General features: G+C 46.3%; 1 long non-coding RNA gene across 1 annotated transcript; it reads right to left on the bottom strand.

Moving 5' to 3' along the window:
* Positions 1 to 11,587: 11,587 nt before the first annotated feature.
* Positions 11,588 to 17,428, bottom strand: LOC143832052 (uncharacterized). The gene is made up of 3 exons (XR_013229073.1): positions 17,270 to 17,428; positions 15,401 to 15,577; positions 11,588 to 13,929 (listed from the first exon to the last, which is right to left on the bottom strand). It is a non-coding gene; the product is annotated as an uncharacterized LOC143832052 (long non-coding RNA).
* Between the last annotated feature and the right edge of the window lie 1,060 nt (positions 17,429 to 18,488).

The following is an 18,488-nucleotide window of genomic DNA, read 5'->3' as shown; positions in this document are numbered from 1 at the left end:
TGGACTTTCATAGCAGCCCTGTGCGGGAGTGTCTGACCTGAGGTCACTCACTGAGTTTCATGGTTCAGTGGGGATTTCAACCCACATTTCTCCTCTTTAGTCCTGCCTGCTAAGCTGGCTCTCATCCCGTTTTGAGGGCTGCCCCCTGACTGGCTTAGACTAGAGGATGTTAAAAATGTCAGTGAATCAACCACAATCCTCATGGAAACCAATGGGATTAACATTCTCTGTTTTATGTTCCTTTTCTTAGACGTGTGGGCCACTGAGTTCCATGGGCTTGCTTCCTTTGAAGTGAATGCTGAGTTGCAGCCGGAGTGGGTGCCACTTCCTCAGAGTTTACTTCCATGTGCCTGAAGATACAGATGAAGGCTTTTGCCTAGTTGGTTCATTTGTCTGCTCATTTGCATATCACGAATCTCCTCTGAAACTGGGCATTGCTTGTGAGGTATTTTGAAACGCTGCCTCTAAGATGAGCCATGGGGGGGGCGGGGGGGGACTTTAAAACTCCTCCCGGTGTTGTTGTGGGAGCCACAAAGGCAACTGTAGCCATGCTGGTAAAGGGCCATGTAAAGAGGGACTGAGGCTAGTGGTTGGAAACTGGAGGCGGCGGTCTCTCCCTTTCACTCCCTGCTTTGACAGCCCACAGACCAAAGGTATTAAATGAAGTGGCATTTTTGGCAAGAGAATATGGGGCCAAACCACTTAAGGGAAGTCGGTGTTAAGGTAGTAGCCAGCCACACCTTTGTCAGATGCGTTTCCTTCAGTATCTGATCAGAAAAGCTTATTATTGTCACTTATAGATGATTATAGCCACTAGTGAGGGCCCCTGCTTTAATTTGCACTTACTTTAGGACAACCCCTCCCCCTTAAAAAATCGTGAACAAAGTACTTTGAACAGAATATTCCTACCCAGGGGACTATAAATATTCTCTCTTTCCTGACACTGGAACATCTGTGGTGATCATCTAGCAAAACTGCGAGTACAGGAAGCAACTGAATGTAGATCATTGAGGGGGTGTTTGTTGCGGATTCCAGAATAAACTGCCTAAAGTGAGAACAGCTTATTTGACAGAACTGTTCGGCAGGGCTGGTTCCAGAGAAGATGACAAAAGGGTTAAGGATTCTATTTGGATCTCCAGGGCAGCTGCTAAGCCAAGTTCCTAAAAAAGCAGTTTAATTTGTTGCCCTTAGACTTGCCAAACATATGACCTCACTAAAGTTTTAACAGTTCTTTTTACTCAGATTGGTCCCCAGGGAAGCAACATATGCCAGAGGGATGAAGAAAAGGGAACTTTTGGCTGCAAGGGGCATGGAACATGTTAAAACATACTCGGGCACTGTGAAAAGAAATAATCTTTTAAAACACTACCCACCTTCCTTCCTGTCTGGGAGTTTAAACTGAAGCAGTATCATGGAGACGAATAGTTGGCAGAAATACGACAACATTAAGGAGAGGGATCGTTACGGGGTGTATTTCATCCGCTGAAACCAGCTTTATTTCTATGCTCACTGTGGCTATTGCCACCCTACTCAATCCACGTTTTGTGTAGATGCAGGCATTTTCATCATTTTTTGGGTCCACTCTCCAAAATAACATGTTCTTTTGCTATCTTGGGGTGGGGAAGCTTTTATTCGTTGGTTTGACTCGATTCACCATCAAGTTTATCCGGGCTCTTGTGAAAATCAAGTGTTGAAGATCTCTTCTTTTTGATGCAGCAAGGCAATGTTACAGGGCTAGGCATTATTGATTTGGAATAATTGTCCTGCTGCTCTTATGCAAATCCTCAGTGATCATTGTCCTATGGTTTTTGCAAGGGATGCTATCTCTATTGTACATTTGTTTGCTTATTTTTCATTGAGCTCAGGGTCACCTACAAGGTTCTCTGCCCCCCCTTTTATCGTCACAACAACCCTGTGAGATAGATTTCACTGTAGCAATGTGAATGGCTTTAGGGTTAAGTGTCTGATGAATGGAGCTCCGACTCTCGGTAGTGTGTAACCCCCAAATCTTGTGGGTTTCTAACGTTCTTCTGAACTCAAATCTAGCTATCCCAGGTCGCCCACTGAGCGTTAAGGCAGTGTGTGTGTGTTTGTGTGTGTGTGTGTGGGGGGGGGGTTTCTTGAACTGAGGTTTCTCAGATGGTATTTCAACACTCTATGACCAACATGCTTACATGCTTGGTTAAGCAATAGGGAATCCTGAGATGCTTTCCTTGTTCTGTTTGTCTGGTTCTTCACATGCCTCATTTTATCTCTCAGTGGGTGTGATTTGATTTGATTTCAGGAGTGGGAGAAGCACAGCATCATTCATGCTGAGCTACCCTTGACAGGACCTACTCAGGACTCCTTTGCTACCATGGCAACAGCTGGGTTGTCGTAGGTTATAATGGGCCCTGCATGATGAAAAGGGCACACACTGCATTGGATTTTCTGCTATGGGCAGCATACTGGTGTTCAGGTTGGGAAGTTTCTTGAATGAACCACTGTCATATCTACCTACTGAGGATTTTGCCTTTCTTCTTCACACATGGGCAGAGACCCATTTAGGATGGTCCACCTTAAAATCATAGGGCTCTCCGGGGTCATCTAGCCCAGTCCCCCTTCAGAGACTTATGATTTTGGAATACTTTGAGGGAGGGATTATGTAGGGAATTGCCAGTATAATTCTGTACAGGCCCCCATTTGGAAACGGAATAGCAGATTATCAGATTATCAGGGACCATAAGGACTCCCTAGAGTTCTCTTTCTTTGCCTTTGCCTTCTTTGCTTTGCCGATGGCTCCTTAGGATACCGAACCAAAAAAGTGTGTAGGAGTCATGCCATAGAGACCATGTATGCTCACTTTGCCTCAGTTGAATTGTGTCTAGTTTGCTGAATGGCTCATTGTTTATTAAATCCTAGCCCACAGAAGGTGAGATAACTGTGGTACATGACGAGGACTATTTGCCGATACTTGCATAGACACTCTGCTTGTGAATGCAGAAGCAATATTAGTGAGGTCTGCTGCATCTTCTTGTAAAAAATAGTGTGGGTTGTTTGGGGCTGACTGCTCTGCCCGAGGTACATAGTCTGCTTAATGATGCTTTGCTTGCAAATTGGACCCTTGCCCATCATGGTTCATCAATACCCCATGAGTAGAGGGTGAATTTCCATCAGCTTTAAAGAGTGATCTACCCCCTACTGAAGAAGAAAACATTGAACAATGAGGATCTGGATAGTTTTAGGCTAATTGCAAACCACTCATTTTGGGAGCTCTTGTAGAACACTCTGCTGGCATGCAAGAACCATTGTCGTTTGGGGCCTCCAAGAGGTCGAGATGCTTAGAGGACATCCTGGGTCTCTTCCCAGCAGTGCACAAGAAGGGTTCCTCGCTTCTCTCTGGGTATCTACACTGCCACCAGCTGGCCATTCATAATATTTCTCAGTAAGAGGGCCTGCACTCCTAGCATTCTGTCAACATCGCTTACTGGCTGTGTCTCCTGATGACTTCTGCCATTCCCTCAACACTGCCTTCTCTGCTGGCAGTGGGCATAGCTTGGGGAAATGCTGAGGTAGCAGCTGGTGGGCTTCTTGTCAGCTTTCATGCCCCCCCCTTTCTAGGATTGCACTTTTTGTGTTTTAAGTAAGGGGCACACTTTAACTTGTTAAACTTTTAACAGAAATAATTAATGTAAACAAGCTTTCTTCTCTTCCCTCTCTTGTGGCAACCTGCTGTGCTCCCCCAAATTGTATCCCCAGCAGTCAGTAGACCCAGCCCTGGTGGGAAGCAAAGTGAGGGATGACTATGAAAGGAGGCAAATCTGTCAGAATTATCCCCCTTTCCTGCAGCCAGAAGTGACTTTCTCCACAGAGAACCCAGCTAGAATTTCTGTGGGTACAAGGGAGCATTGTTTTACCAATTCCCTTCTCCAAGGACAAGCCATTATACCCTCTGAAATGCTGCTCCTGGGGATGGGGGAATCCCCCAGTAGTTTGGGGAGGATCAGGATTCTTGGGAATGGCAGAGAGGGGCCCCCTGTGCCCTTGGAAATTCTAGGCAGGATCCAAGCCATAGTTAGGACCCACCCATATATTATAAGTATGGGATAATAATACAATGAAATGGACAAATTAGTGTGTTAACTGTACTGAGTATATACTTGGTGTGAATCTGTACCTGTTTTGGCCCAGATAGGACCCTTCCTCCCTTCAGACTGGGCTAGTTTCTCAGGCATTTGCAATAAAAGGGTAGAGTATGTTCTCCAGACAACCTGACTGCTCTGTAGCTCATAGGATCAACCCTTCCCCTACCCCGGTACCTGCTTGATTTCTCTCACCCAGCAGTTTTCTCTCATGAAAATGAATTTGGATCTGCTATATTATTTTGTGTTTACAAAGCTAATTATTTTCTGCTTAATGGATGCTTCCATGTCAAATGAGGCACCACTGTAAATCCTAATTGCTTAATTGTGCCATGCTGGCCTGTTGTTACTTTCCCACACAATGGCAAAAAGCCACTGGAATAATTTCTCTCCCCTTCCCCTCAGTAATGGGTCATTTGAGCAAGCTAGGTTACTAAAAGGGTTAATGTAATAATTTTGCAGTGCGGGTTGTCTGGCTGAAGTTCAGCATTGCTTCACTTCCCTTTTACACTCCCTCTGTGAGTATTTTCTTAACAGCTGTCTGGGATCTGTTCCATTCAGACTTCCCCTAGTGTGGGCCTATGAAAACAAGCAGTCTGCTACTCTCAGTAAAATTTCCATTGTCGCACCCTTTACTGGAAAGGAGGAAAAAGAGCTTCGTTCAGGGGGCTTAAATTTAACATATGGTGCATGTATTTTGAGATAGATCTTATTTTAATGATTAATAAAGGGTGGGAGAACAATTCCATCATGGCCTGAAATGTATCCCTGTGTGAGTTTTTGAATGTCCTGTGCAGCCTCCGGCTTTGTGAAATGTAATTATAAAAGGTAAGAAGGAGCCAGTAGCTTCCCAGCTTTTTATTTCCGAGCAAGGCTTTTAAACAGCTGCAGGGCATGCAGAAATTCAGATGGTATCTTGCATTGTATCTCTGTGCGGGATGAGCAGCACAGCCAAGCCAAGTATGCCAGGGCCCCTACACAAAATGGAGTCCAAAAGTCAGCTCCCTCTGTGGCTTTGTGGTTCTGTGGAGGCTGGTCTCCCAGCATGAATTCCCAGCTTGTAAAATGAGAATGAAAGACACTGTTACAAATCAATTTGCAAGTTAAACAATTTACAGAAGTCATGAGCATTACTCTAGCTTTGATCTCTGCATATCAGCAGTGCTGAAAGAACACAGCCTCTGCCCAAACCTTTGAGGGAGGTCAGGTTCGGAAGCTGTTCAGCCTGATTTAAGAAACCTCATTGCTTTTTCTCTGGGGTTCTTCTCAGCAAGCAGACAACTATAGTAGTATTAATATTTCAGTTTTGCTCAGGGGTATTGCTGCTTAGGGCGGGGGCTGGCTGCAGGGGTCATATCTGCTGGTCAAGCTTAAAATAATGAAATAGTTTTATTTAGAAGATAAGCTAAGTAAATAGAAGAGAGAGTATCCTAACAGTCTAACTGTTCTGTTCTGTTGCTTTGTCTGTTCTGGAGGCAAGTGCAGGTTCCTTCTGGAGGGAGGATTTATGTTCAAAGAAGCAGAAAGTATTTGAAAAATTCCAGGAAGTTCCACCTCCTCTGATGCCCCCCCCCGTAGAATATTCTTCATATGTTTTTGAATCCTACACACTACAGATCTTGCATATTCTAGTAATATCATGCCTCTTCTCTGATCCTTGCATTGGTTGCCTACTGGTTTCAGAGTCCAGTTCAAGGCACTGATGCTTCCTTTCATGAACTAGGGCCCACATATCTGAAAGGCTCCCTGAATATGACCATGCAGCAGCTTTGCTCCATTCAAGCAATGTTTTCTGGCCGTTCTACTCCCCCCCCCGCCCCCCCACACACACAACTTGCTGTCCATTTACAGGCTGTTTCTGTGGTGGTTCCAGTGTGACTGAACGGCCTCCCATAGGAGCTTAGAAGATCTGAGACTCAGTTGCAGTTCCAGTGGGACTACCAGATTAAATTTCTGAGGAAAAGGCTTTTCTTCTAGACAAATATTTTGTGGTAATGTCTTGATGGGCAATGCTCTCAGTTGTGTTGTATTTGTAACTTTTGCTAGTAGGTTTAACATTATTTGTTAGAAAGTGTTGTGTGGTGCTGATTTCATTGTTGTTACTAACTTCAGGCCCCAGTTATGAGAAGGAACCTGTCTTTCAATTGCTTTAAATAAATAAATCACAGTCACTGGGTTCTGTGGCTCACTGGGCTGGTTGAGGAGGGACCTTGAGCTTATGGAGCAGTGATGGCCAATCTACTGTCGGTCTTTCCTGTGCTATGTTGCTGCCTGGTCCTTTGTTCTAGAGGCATGGACTGTCAAGGCACATAGAGCTATAGATGTCACTTGGAATAGAATCATTCAAGAGGGAGTGGCAAAGAAATTGAAATATAAATCAAATAAATAGTATTTCATACTTTTGATATTACATGTACCACTTCTTTGGCAATCTTTTTGGACAGAAAGATTGGCTGTCACTGGTTTAGGTTATTCAAAGGATTTAAAGCAGCCTTTTTCAACCTTTTGACTGTGGAGCTATCGCTGAAAAATTTGTTAGGCTTTGCGGTACCAGGAAGTGATGCCATTTGTTCATGTCCCTCTGCCACACACCCTGGAAGTGATAGAAGCCTTGGCCCCTCCAAGCTCATCATTGGCCACTTTGGGAGTGTGTGTGTGTGTGTGGGGGGGTGTCAATCTGCCCAAATAAGGGTAAATTAAAAAAATTCTTTCTTCTTTGCTCAGAGTTGGAAAACTCAGGCTCAGGGTGGGAGAGCTTTTGCCACCCACCATTTTGAAAACCTCCACATCATAGTACCACTGAGGGGGGTCTTGGGAAACCTTGGGTTAAAATAATCATCTTGTCTTTATTTGGGGCTAATAATAATGCAAGCCACTCTTTAAATAGCACATTCTTGGGTATAAAGACACTCTCTTGCCTTTATGTGTGATCCTAAGGATATTTACTTGAAATAAAGTTGCCTTTAAATCATTCAAAGTAATGAAGAACAAACATTGTGCATTTCTAAAACCTGGAGTTTGATTCCCCGCTCCCTCACACGCAACCAGTTGGATGACCTTGGGCTCACCACAGCGCTGATAAAGCTGTTCTGACAAAGCTGTTCTGACAGAGCAGTGATATCAGGGCTCTCTCAGCCTCACCCACCTCACAGGGTGTCTGTTGTGGGGAGAGGAAAGGGAAGGAGATTGTAAGCCACTTTGAAACTCCTTTGGGTAGAGAAAAGCGCCATATAAGAAGCAACTCTTCTTCTTCTTCTTCCTTATCTTAGTGAATACCCATGAATGAAGTAACCTTTCCCTCCACTAAAAGGAACTTGAGTCAGCCGAGCTGAGCCAAACATAACATTATATGACAGGTTGTTCTAATTCAGGTAGTGAAAGTTGTGATTTATTGTAGCCCTAGTGGAGCCACCAAATTCAGTTAATGGGAAATAGATTTGGAAGTTGCTAATATGTACAATAACGAGCCTCTTGTGGCGCAGGGTGGTAAGGCAGCAGACATGCAGTCTGAAAGCTCTGTCCATGAGGCTGGGAGTTCAATCCCAGCAGTCGGCTCAAGGTTGACTCAGCCTTCCATCCTTCCAAGGTTATAAAATGAGTACCCAGCTTGCTGCTGGGGGGTAAACGGTAATGACTGGGGAAGGCACTGGCAAACCACCCCGTATTGAGTCTGCCATAAAAATGCTAGAGGGCGTCAGCCCAAGGGTCAGACATGACCCAGGGCTTGCACAGGGGATATCTTTACCTTTAATATGTACTAATGGTATTCTAAAAATGGTTCCCAGGACAGTGTCCAAATAAAAGATGTAAGCTAGTATCAATATGGAAGCTAAAAGTAAAAACTTAAAACGGGAAACTTTGCAAAATAATATGAAGAGGAAAAGGATAGGTTCCGTTCTTGAAATATACCTTCCCTAAGCTGGCTCACTGGGAGGGCAGTATAGAAAGTAAACAAATCATCATAATATTTACAGTTAAAGATTAATGTATTTATTATTTTATTTATTTTTGTAGCTCTCCCTTCCAGTAATGCTCAAGAAGGGTAATATCAGTCAATAAATAAATAACACTGAAAACACATTTCAGTATCCCAACCCATCTGGCCAACTAATTGAGTACTGAAGAGGGTATTTTCAGCCGATGTAATTGCTCTTGGTGTTCTGGTGGATATTTCCTTAGGGGAGGCCAGCCGAACAAATGTTGCTGGTTGTTATCTTCCCAGCCTCAATCATATGCGAGGCGGAATAGCTTTGTTTTGCAGGCCCTGTGGAATAGATCAAGGCCCTGCAGGGCCCTGATCTCAGTTGGCAGAGCATTCCACCAGGCAGGGTCCTGTGCTGAAAAAGCCCTGGCCGATGCTAGTCTCACCTCTTCAGTGTCAGGGACCATGGGCAGATTTTGGTCCATTGACCTTAATGCTCTTTGGGGGTCATGAGGGAGGTGCTCCCACAGATACGCGGGTCCCAAACCATTCAGGGCCTTGAAGTCAGCACCAAAACCTTGAATCTAATCTGGTCTCCAAACTGGTGTCATGTGTACCCTCCACTGGGTCACCAGAAGGACCCACACCACTGCATTTTGGATGAGATAGAGTGAGTCTCTCAGTCAGTCTCAAGGGAAACTGCATAGTTGCAGAAGTCTAGTCTAGTCTAGCTAGGTTAGGAGCCAAACGGTAGGTTTCTAGTTGTCACATCTGGTGTAAGTGGAAGAATGCCAGGTGGGTGACATTCGTGATCAGGGCCTCCGCTGACAAGAAAAAGTCCAGGGTCATGCCCATATCCCTGACCGAGGTCACAGAAGTCAGTTGGGACCCATCAAGAAGAGTTGTTTTTTTTACCCAACTTTTCACTGCCCAAAGGAGTCTCAAAGCAGCTTAGAATCGTCTTCCCTTCCTCTCCCCATAACAGACACCCTGTGAGGTAGGTAAGGCTGAGAGAGCTCTGACAGGACCCCTCTGTGAGAACAGCAGTCTCAGTACTATGATGAGCCCAGAGCTGGGATCTTCACCATGTGTTTCTTCACATACTGGCCCAGGACGAGGACCTCCATTTTGGCTGGATTCAGTTTCAGCCAACTCGACTCCACAGCCTCCAAGGAACTGACCAGATTGTCTGGGGATGTTGACAGATGACCATTTATTGACAAAAATAGCTGGGTGTCATCTGCATATTGAGGACAACCCAGTCCAAAACTCCGGATCAGCTGGGCAAGAGGGAGTATTGCTCCCTGCAGGACCCCACAATTTAGGGCCTACCATTGGGAGATGCTTCCCCCTAGCACCACCCTGTGTCCCTGGCCATGGAGAAAGGACTGCAGCCACTGGAGGGCTATCAGAAAGGACTTCATGCAACAGAGGAAGAACTTCATGCCACTACTTTCTCCCCCTTCTCTACCACCCTTTACAGAGACCTTGCAACTTAAGCAGATGTCAGAGTCACCTATCCCCGCAACTGAAAAGTTGCTTATCATGTATCTGTTAAGAAGCATAAAACATCTGTCTGAAAACCTGTATTCAAAATAGGGTTGTCTTAGACTTTTTCCAAGTCTAAGTACCTTTCCTTGTCCGTTGAACTACTTCAGTTAATCATGAGCAGGCTGGTAATGAGGTCATGGTTTTGCCATTCACTGATCTGTATTGCTGCACAAATTGGCAGTGTAGGTACCTTGGTCTGACTTTATTTCATCCTGGTTGCTTTTCAGTAATTAAAGTTAGTGTTCCTCTCTTATGTGCTTTGATTAATTCTGAGAAAGGCTAACAGTGATCATGATGTGCCACAGTAAAGAAGGTTGCAGGCGACCTGTATGTTGTGAAAATGCTTTTCCAGGCCAGGAGCATTGGAGGACAATTTCAGTGAAATTTAGGATTGCAGTAGGTCTTTCTGCTCTCCATTAGTTTTAGTTTCAGAAGGAATGCTTTTTTAAAAGACGGAAAATAAATTTTAGGATGCTGGAACCTGGCATTTAAACTCTAGGGCAGAGTCTGCACTTTGTTTATTCCACTGTCAATCCTGTTGAATTCAGATCGATTTGAACTCGAGTCTTCCTCTCCCCTCCCCTCCCCATTGAAACAGGAAAATTTTCTGCTCGTGGTTGGGGGGGGGAGCCAAGCTTCTTTCTTGAAGGGGGGGTGGGAGAGGAGCCAAGCAGGGAGCCTCTTTCTTTCCTTGGAGGGGGGGATAGGATCGAAGAAGGCAGAGAAGGGAGAAAAAATCCAAGACCGACAGAAGTTGAGAGAAATTAGGGGCTTCTCTTTTAAGGCAAGCTTGTCACATGGCCACCTTTGGCCAATCAGGGTGTCTCTACCATAGAGGTTCAAAACAGCCCGCTTTTCCAATCCGAATCTTGAAATATTGAGCATTAAAAGCACTCCAAGATATCGCACAATAAAGGTAGGGTCACTCCAGATCAATCCTGCAGAAGGAAAATTTAAATTGCCCAAAAACAAAACAGAAATCGCATTCTGTGTAGACAGCAGGGACTGAATCGACCTGGGATTGGAATAAAAACTCCATGCAGTTTACACCCAGGATTTACTTTTGCTCATGTGTCAAAATTCAGAAGAGTAGACCTGGGTGTAAACTGCATGGAATTGCATGTTCTGAATCACATGTTCTCATTACTGCCCACCCAGCAAAAGCATGCACATTACTATGTGTGCTAATTCTTTTTTTTAGGACTTACCCCATCCCCCCCAAATACCACTAGTGGGAAGGGGCAGTTCAATTTGAGGATGGGTAGGTTGGGGAGCTTAACTCTTTCCTCTTATGTCATTTAATCAATGCCCCATCTTTCTGAATTTTTGGTCTCCAAAAATATTAGAAAACATGGATACCCTTATATTTAGCCTCTTGTGGCGCAGAGTGGTAAGGCAGCAGAAATACTGTCTGAAGCTGTCTGCCGATGAGGTTGGGAGTTCAATCCCAGCAGCCGGCTCAAGGTTGACTCAGCCTTCCATCCTTCCGAGGTCGGTAAAATGAGTACCCAGCTTGCTGCTGGGGGGTAAACAGTAATGACTGGGGAAGGCACTGGCAAACCACCCCATATTGATTCTGCCATGAAAACGCTCGAGGGCATCACCCCAAGGGTCAGACATGACTTGGTGCTTGCACAGGGGATACCTTTACCTTTACCTTTTTATATTTAGCTCTGCCCAGGAAGGGAAGAGGGAGGGACCTGCCTACTCCACCTCATCTTGGTGTGGCTGAGCTCCACTGCCCTGAGTGTGCAGGCGTGCCCGCACAGCTCGCCTCTGCCACCGCGACGCCTTTATCTTGTGGGGGGGGGGCTCGGCCGAATACAAGCCTTCCTCGCAGCACCCAGGAAGGAATGAAGGGCGGCCACAGGAAAACGAATGGGCACGGGCCCAGAGGATACCACAGGACAATCTGGTAACTGTCCGAGATGCAGGGCATTTGGGGGGAACCCGGGGTGGTCCCGCCATTTGCAGGACAGATGGTCACGTTACTTCAGAAGGCAGACGCATGTTTCTTGAGGGGCACAAATACCTAACCTAGGCCACTCATGAAATCTTGTTCTCTCTTAGATAATAGCAATGGTTTTGCCAGGTTTATTATTTATTTATTTATTAGATTTATATACCGCCCCTTACAAGATTTCTGACTTGGGGTGGTTCACAACAATGTTCACATTACAATTAAACCAGTCACATTCAGTTGTTCACTGCTGACCTGTTTTCAAAGCATGCTGTTGTTACCCAAGCTCAAAAGAATTTGGTTTTGGGAATATCGTGATGTGAGAGGGGTACAAACAGGATTTCCACCAATGGGTACTGGGGGTATTTCATTAGAAACTCTCAGTGAATCAGACCAAAATAAATTAAAGTGGTATCTATTAGGAGAAAAAAAAAAAAGAGCCTCTTGTGGCGCAGAGTGGTAAGGCAGCCGCCTGAAAGCTTTGCCCATGAGGCTGGGAGTTCAATCCTAGCAGCCAGCTCAAGGTCGACTCAGCCTTCCATCCTTCCGAGGTCGGTAAAATGAGTACCCAGCTTGCTGGGGGGTAAACGGTAATGACTGGGGAAGGCACTGGCAAACCACCCCGTATTGAGTCTGCCATGAAAACGCTGGAGGGCGTCACCCCAAGGGTCAGACATGACTCGGTGCTTGCACAGGGGATACCTTTACCTTTATTAGGAGAAATCTAAAGCTGCCATTACTGCTTCTTTGGTCACTATGAAGAGGAGGAGGAGGAGGAGGAGGAAGAAGAATTGGTTACCTATATGAAACTTTACCAGAAGGAGTCTCAAATCAGCTTACAATTACCTTCCCTTTCCTTTCCCCACAACAGACACCCTGTGAGGTAGGCGAGGCTGAGAGATTACTGCAGAACAGCTTTATCAGTGCTGTGGTGGGCCCAGGGTCACTCAGCTGGTTGCATGTGGGGGAGCACGGAATCAAAGTCGGCTCGCCAGATTAGAAGTCCACACTCCTAACCCCTACACCAAGCTGGCTCTCATGAGAAGTGGAAAGGAGAACTGAGAGATCATTTACTCAGAGGAACTCAACACTTTTCCATTTCCTGTCTTCCATGTAGGCACAGTCTGGAACAGTGATGAGCATGCGTGCCCCCATTCTCATCTTTATACTGAGCACAGCACTGTTTGCTTGTGGGTTCTGGGTCCTGTGAATATGTGGTAGAGACAAACCCCTATGTGGTGAGACATGTGGTGCCCTTAGGCCATTCCCAGAAGGTTCCCTTTCTTTATCATCCTCTTGGAAAGAGACACCTTTCCCATTACACTGGTCTATCTGTATTTGGTGATGAGGGTACTTCTAAACCTTCCTGCTGTACTAGCAGATAGTCAGAAACCAATGGACAGAGCCACCATGCACCACTGTCCAATGTCACTAATTTCCCAGGCTACACCCATTCCTATTTTGAAAATGTACTTCCAAATACAATACTTCTTTTCATGGGGTAGTTTTTGGCAGTACTGCTTTGCATGGCTTCTGCTCAATGTGCCAGATGAGTGCCACGGTCACAGACTCTGATTCCCTCCCCTTCTCCCAATTCCTTCACAACCCCTATTTGTTGGGAACAGCAAGGACCAATAGAAACAGCGGAAGAGCTTCTGTCAGGACAAGGGACAGGAGTGCACAAATAGCCTGTGTGTCATGTAAAAGACTCTGAACAATTAGTAGGCCAACCTGAACAGCCCCAGCCATCCTCAGCTAGAGCTAAGCTTGTCAGATATCACTGGGGAAGAGGCTGGAGGGGAAAATGGAAGGATGGCAAGAGCATTAGGTACCCCATGCCTTCCTTTCCTCTCATTTTTATGTGAAAACTCTTGGCCGCACAGCCTGTCGAGCTCACTGCTACTCTATGTAAGCACAGCCTCCTCAATTAGAAGCTGGGTAGGGGGTGGGATCTGAATCCAGAAACCTAAAGGTTTAGTTATTGATTGATTCATTTGATTTAAACAGCCAGTTACAGAAATAGCTCCACAGTGTTCAGCAGACCTTTAAGTAAAAAAAAAATCTATTCAATATTTAGCTTTCTAAAACCACGGGTTTAATGTTTCCTGTGTGGGAGATCGTTTGACTCTGGGGTTTGCTTTCACTGTTCAATTGAAGAGAATCAATAGGCCATAAACCTCATTCTGTTAATCCTGTGTGATCCAGGAAGACAAGCTGGGTGGGTTGCCTTCTGGAAGGGATGGCATTAGGAGATCATTGGAGGGGTGGGGCTGTCACTAGATCAAGCTGAAGTCAGGGAATCCTTTGACATTTCTGAGATGGCCTTGATCCGTTTCTTCTAGCAGCCTTGTTTCCCTTGGATCTGTGGAAAGAATCTTCAGGGGTTTCTGTTATGAGGACTTGAAGCTCAGATATTGCAAGGGGTGTGAACAGAGGCATTTCGAGAAGGTGACAGTTGGGGCACAAGCCATAGGCACCACATGGGGGGAGGTGCGGGAGGGAGGAACTGACCTACGCTCTGCTCACAACTGGCAGGGGCCTGTGGGCACAGGAAGCCCACTGGTGGCCCCAGGCACCCCTACTCACACCACCAGTGCCCGCCCCTGCAAGCAAAGGATAGCACACCCATCCAGATGCTGTGCCCCAGCCTGCCCCCTATAGGTGAAGGTTGGTGGTGTGTGGCACCTGTCCAGATGCTGCAGCCTTCCTTTCTCATGGGGCCTCTCCCCATGTGGAGCGCCAGGCCTGCCAGCACCACACTCAGGTTCCCCAGATGCTCTTGGCCTCTGGTCCCTCCCACAAGGAAGCATTGTGGCCAGTGTGCCCAGTATGGGGCACTCAATGACACTGGCTTTGAACGGTTCCCACCCAGGGGCATCCCGCAGTCAGGGCTTGCCAGGCTGTTTGGTGTGTTTCATATTGTGCGTGTTGAAAATTAAGCAGGTTGGGGAAATTGCACTGTGTCATCCCAAACTATGTCAAAAGTGGACCCTTCCCTCTGCAAGGCTGTGGCACTTGGATATTATCTTGAAAAGTCTGAATAGGGCCCTGGAACAAAAGGGGACATTTTTTCCCTATCCTTTTTCAGGCAATGGAGCATGGGCAGGTTTTCTGGGGCGGCTATAGGGATCAGCCCCCATATCACTAAGTCCTGCCCCATCACTAAGTCCAGCCAGGTACACCACTGGATGAGAATGAGCTTGCTGTTTAGCGGCCACATTTAGCCATTACTTATTTTAATAGTGGTTAGATCAGTGGATCTCAGCCTTGGGGTCGGGGCCCCATTTGTGGTCGCCTGGCCCCTTCCCCCGGGGTCGCCAGGTTGCCTGCCACTGCAGAGGCAGGCAGCAGCGTGTGTTGGGCGGCAGGCAGTGGCATGTGGAGGCGTGTGGTGGCGCCGGAGGTGGCAGCCGGTGGCCGGCGGAGGCAGCGGAGCCATGGCAATGGCTGCCTCCATGCCACCTCGATTGTTGTGCGCATGCATGCGCACATGCGTTTCCAGCGCCCCACCGGCTCCTTCTGCAGCTGCCCAGCCTGCTTGGAGGGTCGCACCAGCACCTGCCGAGGAATGTACCAAAACGCTTCGCTCAGCTCTTTCAGAGCTGGCAAGAAAGCGACCTCCTCCCCCCATGGGTCCAAAGTTGCCTCATCCCACAGCAGGGCCACTGTGGATCCGTCCCCCCCCCCGCGATAAAAAGAAGGGAGGAAGGAGAGAAGCGGTGAACCAAGGGAGCAAGACGTGCGCCCAAGCCCAGCCCGGAGCAGGACAGCGAGCAATGTGGATGCGGTGGCAGCGGCAGCAGCAGCCCCCTCCCCTGGGCACGGCCCTTGCTCCCCTCCACTCACCTCCTGCAGGGGGTCATCCATGGCCACGACTGGGGAGGCCAGCGGAAGTGCCTCTGGAGTGCTAGCTGGCAGCTCCTCCAGCTGGGTCCCTGCTGGGCTTTGGCGCTGAAGTTGGGGTCACGGCGGAGAAAAGGTTGAGAACCACTGGGTTAGATTCAAGTGGGTAGCCGTGTTGGTCTGAAAGAGTACAACAATATTTGAGTCCAGTGGCAACTTTAAGACCAACAAAGATTTATTCAAGGCAGGAGGAAGTGTTCATGCACATGAGGGCTCACACCTTGAATAAATCTTTGTTGGTCTTAAAAGTGCAATTGGACTCATTTTGTTTTAATAGTGGTTAGTTTGAGAAGCCACAGACAATTACTCAGTCCCAGTTTACTTTAACAAATCCAAGTTCCAGACTTGCCAGCCTTGCAGGAGTCAGGCTTACCCAGATCTTAGTTTCTGAGTTTTCTCCCACCCCCCCCCCACCCCGCATACACACCTCTGCAGCAACAGGCTAAAGGAAAACTTTGCTATGCCAACAACGTAACTTTCTATTAATGGCATTCCTGTGGGACAACAGATCTATTCCCTTTTATGGAAACTGTACAGCTTCTGACGTTAACCTTCTTTCACCCCAGTCTGAAGCCATTCTTCATAAATGGGCATCGATCTGACCTTAAAAACCTCAACACTCAAAAACCAGTGGGAGAACATTTTAATCTTCCAGTTAATTCCATTGCTGACCTAAAAGTGACAGTCCTCAAACAAAGGAATTTCAAAGCAAAATTACAGTGTGAATTGCCTGAGTTTGAGTTAATTCACAAGTTCAGAACAATGAATCTTGCAGGGCTGAATAAGGATAAAGGTAAAGGTATCCCTTATGTAAGTACCCAGTCATGTCTGACCCTTGGGGTGACGCCCTCTAGCGTTTTCATGGCTGACTCAATACGGGGTGGTTTGCCAGTGCCTTCCCCAGTCATTACCGTTTACCCCCCAGCAAGCTGGGTACTCATTTTACCGACCTCGGAAGGATGGAAGGCTGAGTCAACCTTGAGCCGGCTGCTGGGATTGAACTCCCAGCCTCATGGTCAGAGCTTCAGGATACAGGATTATTATTTCTCTACAGATGCTAATTTTCTGCCTCCCAAGCATTTCCTCTCTGCTCTAATCAAGCTGATTACAATAGGTACTGTACCTTGCATCCTTTACGTGCAGTCATTACAACCCACCTTCTTGCTAGGGCACAAAGACTCAGTTCTGTATTTCTACTCTACTATGTCTGACAAAGGGAGCTTTTGACACTTGGAAGCCCCAGAGGTTTTGACAGTGTCTACTGGATTTGAATCAAATTGATTAAACTTTTTCTCATTTAAAGGTACAGCAGAACACACATGCACAGATACCTCTTCCACTGCCTGCCTGGTTTTATCACTGAAGTTTATTTTGGAGGACACACTTTCCCCAGGGAGAAGTTGTCCAGTAAGGGAAGGAGGGAAACCTGAGATGGAGAGCAGATGAGGGAAAGTTGAATGGTGGGTGGGAAGGACAGAGAAAGCAGGAAAAGGAGAATGGCTATGGAGGCTTTCAGAAAAGGGAAGGAGGAAATAGTAGGAAAGGGAAAATGGGATCCCCCCCTTCTGCTCCTGCAAGTTCTTGCAGGTCCACTGCTTGTGCTTGGTCTTAAAGGTGCTACTGGACTCTGATTTTATTGTGCTACTTCAGACCAACATGGCTACCCATTTGAATCTATATTTAGTTTATGTACCTCTTATGAATTTGAACATGTGAACCTGCTGTTTGTCCATTAAGGTCAGTATTATCTATCTAGACAGGCAGCATCTCTCCAGGGTCACAAGCCAAGGTCTTTAACATCACTTCATTCACTTCCTCCCGGATTTTTTTTTCCAGCTGGAGATGCTGGGGATTGAGCCTGAGACCTTCTGCTTGAAAGGCAGGCACTCCACCAGCTGAACTGTATCCCCTTCCATGTGTATAATTGCACTACATACATCCAGTTTTGAAGGTGATGCAGTTCACCAGTTGAAATTGCTAATTGTTCTGTTTGAGAAATAAAATAAGTTGGTTCATATATGCAGCTGACAAAGATGGAGTATTTTAAAATATTTATTATATTTATATACCACTCTCCCCGAAGGCTCAGGGCAGTTCACATAAAACAGAAACAATACAGATAACTTAGCTTAACAATAATGAAGTGACAACAAGCAACATAGAAGAGTAGAAAAATATGGAAAATATTAAATGAACACATACCAATAGCCCAGTGGGTTGGGCGGAATTGTAGTGGGTGCAATGGACTACAACAGGGAAGCATGGCAAATGCAGAGTTTCAGCAGAAAAGTTAGTGTAAGAGCATGTCAGGAAACCAGATGGAGTCAGGAATTAAAAACAACAACCAAACCACCTTTGGCTAGCATTCTCCTGCCAGGCTGTTTCCATTCCTCTTCCCATAGGGGACAAGTGCTCTGAGGGCCGGTAAATTCAACCCCCTTTGTCCATTCTGATATTGATATTAGAGGGAAGATTATGTTCCATGCTAGTTTGGTGCAATTAGCTTTAACAACAGGTGTACCAGCACTCAATTTTTCCTCTATTGAAAAAAGGCTCTGAATTTCCAAAGCCTAAAACAAAAAAGCCTTTGAATCTGAAATCTGAATGTCCTCCCCCAGTCCACATCAAAATGGAGGAAAATCTTAACCCAAACACGAGTCCAAGAGTGACCCTCAGCCTACTCTCCATGTATTTGGCTCCCTACTAGAATAGAGGACACTGACATGGACACTGAAAATGCAAGCTGGGACATGATTAATGCTTGCCTTGACCAGGGCCTATTTTTTGAGAATTTAGAGGCCTCCATTCGTTTTATCTTGCCTGCTGGTCTACATATGTGACTAATCCACACAGTGTCCACTGTCTATGTCTGTTAAGGTTCTGTCTATGTAAATTATGTATGTATATTAACAGATTTGCTCTGTGGGTATGAATTTACTGGTGATCCTGGGCCCTCAGGATATATGCCTGGCCTCAACCAGGGCCAGGGCTTTTTTGGCCCTGGCCCCAGCCTGGTGGAATGAACTCCCGG

The sequence above is a fragment of the Paroedura picta genome, chromosome 3 (genome assembly GCF_049243985.1).
Source record: "Paroedura picta isolate Pp20150507F chromosome 3, Ppicta_v3.0, whole genome shotgun sequence".
NCBI lineage: Eukaryota > Metazoa > Chordata > Lepidosauria > Squamata > Gekkonidae > Paroedura > Paroedura picta.
The sequence above is the reverse complement of the archived record's forward strand: the minus strand, read 5'-3'. Positions and strand labels throughout refer to the sequence as shown.